Genomic DNA, 6,015 nt, shown 5'->3' on the forward strand with positions numbered 1-6,015 from the left:
TATATCTGCACTTCAAAGAGAGGGCGGCTACAGAAAGACTGTGGTGTAGTTTGGGCATTTTTTGGTAAACTGGGACATCTACTTCTGATTTGGGTTGCCCTCATTCCTGGGCAGAAAGGTGTCAGGCATTGCAGGGGACAAGAGGAGAGCGTAGGGAGTTTGTTTCAGTTGTGTGAATATTGGTCTCATGTAATTAGCTACATTAGAGCTAATCCAAGTGTATTTTTCATTGTTTGTCCATTGGCACCATTGATTTCCAAATGTGCTGGAGTCCAGTTGACCCCATGAGCTTCTTCTAATAAATGAGCAGCTGTCCTCCATGTTGTATGAGGTTAGGCCAGTTTTCAAAGAAACAATATCATTTAACATCATCATAGATGTCATCTTCATTCCCTTGTCCCTGGGACCTTCTGAACAGGAGCATGGCAATTACCGGATGTAGTTTAATTTGCTGCCTTTGCTTTTATTTCATTTGGGCTGCAAAGCAGAGGATACTTACATAGCAAGGCTAGATCAGTTCTGTCAGTTGCTGACTCTGAGTAGTTTGAATTTGTAAAATATGTGCTGATGCTGTAAATAAGAGTGGTTCTGTCTCTTGCTGAAAACTCTTTGTCAGCTGTGCAGTACTGAGATTTTGTTAGGTGTTAATTGAGTTATGGGTATGATAGGATGTCACTTGTTGCTAGGGGGATGGCAGGTTCCTTCCATGTGACCTGATTTGCAGCAGTTTTGGGCGTGACAAAGCAAGTGTCTGAACAGAAGGACTGTTCATTGAGCCTCCCTCCCAAAGAAGAAGTCAAAACTAAGGGTGTCCAAGCAGGTTTTTGCCTTGGGTCCTCAGTGGCACACTTAAGTCTGCATTTGTCTCCCATGCTGGATGTGGGTCTGTTCTTGGTTTTTCTCCTCTTCTTGGTGTGTATTTTCAGAAGTCCATTCAGGCAAGGTACTGAAAGGAAGGACTAAATCTACAGAACCAGGGCAAGCAGGAGGGTGCCTGCTGTGCAAATATTTTGGGCAATGACTGGGCATCACACAGAAATTTCAATAGAGACAGAAGGAGTGAAAGAGGGGAGAGGAGATTCAGGCTCTTCCTTTCTCTCTCCTGCAGCTGGTTAACATGGAAGTCTCCATCTCCCAAGGATTATTAGTATTGTTACAGAGTCCTGTGATACTTCATCCCTCTTGGGTTCAAGGTAATGATAGTTCATAAGCATGTAACATAAAATCCTCAGATGTTCATGGAGATGTGCTTAATTAAAAGAGACAGCAGACTCATTTAGAGGATGTGGCTGTCATGGAACACCACAGTTATTATATCTGAGCTTTCAAAGCAGTTCTTCAGCAGTCAAACTCCTGGCAAAAGATGACATTTTCTTTCCTCCTCCCCATCCTAAAATCTGCAGGAGAACTGATGGTGGTTTTCAATGTCATGTTCCTTTCTCTGCAGTGTTTTCTGCTCTTGACAGAAAGCATTTTATTCAGGCTGTGTGGTCACTCACTCTTAACAAATCCTGAATCATAGGATGGTGTGGGTTGGATCATCTTGTTCTTACCTCCCTGCCATAGCAGTGACACCTTCCACTGAACCAGAGCTTCATCCAACCTGGCCTTAAACATTTCCAGCGATGGGTCATCTAGAGTTTCTCAGAACAAACTGTTCCAATGAGGATGCCTTACCATCCTCACAGTGAAGAATTTCTTCCTAATACCTAGTCTGAACCTGCCCTCCATCAGTTTGAAGCCATTCCCCCTTGTCCTGTCACTCCCTTCAATAGTCCCTATTGAAGAAGAATGCTGAGAAATAAGAAAAAGTTGCGGCCTTTGTTCGCAGTAGGTTACTTGCATGATGGATGGGCATGAGCTGGTGAAAATTGGAAGCTGCTGGTGTAATCTAATAATCACCTCTTCAAACTCCCTGGCTTTTCTGCAGCTGACTAAAATATGCATTGTGCTCAGAACTGTAATTGCAGGCACGTTTTCTTGGGGCCAGGCAGAAACAGGAGTTAGTGGTGCTTCACTCCCCACAGCTGAGGCTGGCACTGTGCTGCATCTGCACTAAGCAGCACTAAGCAGCCTCCCACCATGAGCCTGTTGGTTCACACACGATGAGGAAACACTTGCCTGCACCTGCCAGAAGATGGTTTTCGCCAGGCCTAATGACTTTGAGATAACAGTCCTTCTGGCGAGGGGGATACAAGCCAGCCTCCCCAAATCCCCTCCCACTCTTCTGGTTTGCAGGCCCGTGGCAGAAGGAGGCAGGCTTTGGTCCAGTTTGTAGCTTTTCCACATCCATTGGCCTCTTTCAATGTCAAGCAGAATATTTCAAGGTTGGTGCAGGTAAAGCAAAAAGCCCAGATCTGGAATACAGAACTAGAAATGAGGTGACAGAGGGGAAAGGGACAGGGAGAGCTCAGATTACATCTTCTCTTGCACCTGGGACTCTGTCCCTCGCTGGGGCTCTTGGGGAATGGGGCTAGAATGGAGCTGAACTCCTCGGGGCTGAGACCTCACACCCACTTTCTCCAGCAACTACTTAAATCTAGCCCCAGCCTTTTATCTTAAACCAGTATCTCCCCATACATTCCCTTTTTCCCCTTGTGCCTAATATTTATTTTAACACTTGCATTCATATGTAAAGGTAAGAAGCAAGGCCCTTCCCACTTCCTGGGCTTTTTTGGCTTTCAGGCTTGTATCCTGTTCTTTTCACTTGTGCTTCCCCACCAACTTGAATGCCCTCCCTGCTGGTTCCAGCCTTTCCAGAAATTATATAAAATCAAAGTACTTTGATTCATGGAACCCTTTACATATTTCCAGGTAAACTGTGGATACCTCTATAGAGAATCTCCCTCTAATTCATTAAAAGTGTAAACTGTACAACAGTTCTGGTAATTTTGTTGTCTTGGGTATGCTCCCTGCTTATCCCATGGCATAAAAATACAGCTTGGTTATTTATGGTGCTGTCTCCAAGCCACATTTTACCTTCCCTTTCTCACTATCCCTCCCCACTTTTTGGCACATCCTGTGAAGGGGTTTTGGGGCCACAACAGGCAACTAAATGGTAACAAGCCCCCTGGCTCTGGCTTTCAGCAGTCCTGCCACCAGTGCTTAACTGAGTGTTGTTCAGGTATAATCCATTGTGCATCTATCTGGTCTGTGCATACCTTTTGAAATGTGAACACCTTTTCTTAACTCCTGACTGGAGGATGCTAAGCATTGGCCTTTTATACACTAGAGTTTATAAAAGAGACATAACCAAGATACCTGGAGCTTGCTAGTTTCCAGGAGGGAGACTAATCCAGGATAATTTCTACTATTAGCAGAAAATTACTCTCGTTATTTTTGAAGTACATAATGGTAATAGTTTTCCATCTACCCTCCTAGGTAGCCGAAGGCTTCCTGCTGCTGCTGAACCATGAGGGTTTTTCTTCAAAGAAAAGAAAAGAAGGAACAAAGGATGTGATCCCTGATAGCTGTATCAGAGATCATCAACCCGTTGCCCTGGCTGGTGTGGCAGGTACCCAGGAGTGACAAGAAATTCAGCTCAGTTCAGCTGCTGCTGAAAGCTGTAACTTTCCATGGAAACCACTGGATTGATTCTCTACCTTTGGCTACAGGTAATTGCTTTACCTCATGCAATTATGTGTGGTAATTAGAAGTAGATTGTATAAGAAATAGCAAAAACCATGAGTACATCCTCTGCATTTGTGGTCTGTTCCTTTAAGAGTGATTATCATTTTTTAAACAGTTTCTTTTTTTAAGCCCAACCTCTCTCCTGCTTTCTAATGCCTGTTTAGTTGATTAGGCATAAGAAGGGAAAATAAAAGTATATGTTCAGCACATTACAGGGTTCTGTTCATTTTTTCAGCATGCACTCTAGTACAAGCCCTTATTTGAACTGCAGTGGAAAAGGAGAATGATTTAAGGACTCTAATATTCTCATTTCCTTCCAGTCTGATACTGTGAGGGACAAGTAAGACACCAGGCAGGCATTAGAAATAGATGCAGCTCAATAAATGACAAACACATTTTAGTTGGCTCAGAATATATTAAGGCAGTTATCTTGTGCTCTCTCTTTAATATTGGTTTGGGTTTTTTTACATAAGTGCTCTTTTGAAAAGTGAGAAGTGGCAAGGTAGAGGACAGTTTAATAAAGGTTTATAAGGGTCCCACTTCTTCATTACTTGAGAAGTGCTATCATGCTGCTATTCTTAATGAAAGGTCAGTCAACTAAATTGTCCCTGGGATTCTCCACTTAATTACATTCAAGAGATGGAGACTTTGTTGTCACACACTAATAAACAAGCAGATGGCTTTAAGGAAGTCAGTAAGGTGGCAGTTTTAAATAGAAACCTGCTTTGCTTAAAAATAGAAAAGACAGTAGATTTGAGCGAGATGTTCTGTAAGCAGCATGTCACTTCTCCACTGCAGGGCAAGAAACACAGTTCTAAGCTGTGTTAGAAACGAGGAGTTCATTGTCAGTGTTTATCCTCTAAGCCTCTGATTGAAGGGCCTGTAGCTGGAGGAGATTTCTTATTGAGAAATCTTTTAGTCTGAAACTCGGCCTATGATGACTGGGGTGATTTTTCTTAATGCTTGCAAAGCCATTTATCCAGGGATGTAATTGAAATCCAGGGATGCCACAGAACGATGTGGCTGTGACTGATAGCCAGTCTTGAAATGTTAAATGAGTAAGGATGTTTAATGGTTTAGACCCTTAATGCTGACCCATTTTAAAATTATTTTGATGTTTTCCTTTACTTGTTTTAGGCTCATTGTTGTGCTGAGAATAATTTGCCTTGTCAGTCCTGAATTTTTTTATGGAACAGTAGAAGTAATATTCCGGTATTCCAGCTATGTTCACAAACACTGTAATCTTATAGATTGTTTGAGACACTTGTGCATATTACTGTTTAAAAAAGAAAAAACAGGGAATTAGTTGTGCACTGGAAAAGACCCAGGTTGATTCAGCAGTTGACAGGCCAGCACCTGATGCAGGAAAGGGCAGGGCCACTGTCACTGCTGCCTGCTGCTGGCTTGGCATGGTGTGATGCTGCCTTTCTATTTGTTTGCCTCTGAAAAAATCAATAGACTAGTTCTGTCAGGAGCCCTGGTGAACATCAGGAGCCTTGTGCTTATTTCTCTCAGTATCTGTCACAAATGACCTAAATATTAGGATCCTTTAGTCTCCTGACTGCAGACTTGTCCCACCAGTCCCACAGGCTGACTGACTGACTGACTGGAGTGCAGGGTAGAGTCACATTAAACATAAATGGAAAGAAAAAACCCAACTTACTTTTGCCTTTAAAATGAAGATTTTAATGTCAGGCTTTCTCTGGTTTTATCAGATGTAAGTATTCGTATCACTTTTCCTCAGCTGCATCCTGGCTTTCGGTTTCTTCTCTGTGACAAGAGCTGCCCAGTGGACCACTGGGCTCGAGGCAGAGGAAGTAACAGAGTTTGTCATACAGAAGGCTGTCCCTGAGGAAGTGTGTAGCTAAACAATCTAAAAAGAAGGCAGGGCCCAGTCTGTGCCCCAAGAGTGCTGAAGGGGTAGAAAGCAGGATGAGCTGCTGGATTGAGAGGGCTGGGACACAAGAATTTATGCCCTGTTCTGGACACTTCCTTACTCTAAGGCTCCATGTCATTTATGATGTTATTAGAGGAGTTAGCATTTGCCTTATAGCTTTAGTCAGGGAAGACCCTGGTGGGCTGTCTCCTGGTTTGTATAGTGAGTGTGAGATGTTTGGATCTGGCTGTAAGCATTCCCATTTCCATAAACTCAGGACCATCTTGAATCAGTTTGAGCTCCTGAAATTAGAGGCTGTTGTGGAAATGCTGCCCCTTATCTCTGTGTGAGATAAAACTTGCAATCCCCATGTAACTTTTACCTACAGGATAGGATGCTGGGAGGACCAAACAGCTCCAAATACTGAACAATGGTAAGTCAGCACTATGAGCAATTGTTGTTGTGAGTCAATGTTGAATCCCTGCCAAAAATGCCCTTTACAAATAAAA

This window comes from Lichenostomus cassidix, chromosome 9, assembly GCF_008360975.1.
Source record: "Lichenostomus cassidix isolate B80296 chromosome 9, HeHo_3.0, whole genome shotgun sequence".
In the NCBI taxonomy this organism is placed as follows: Eukaryota; Metazoa; Chordata; class Aves; order Passeriformes; family Meliphagidae; genus Lichenostomus; species Lichenostomus cassidix.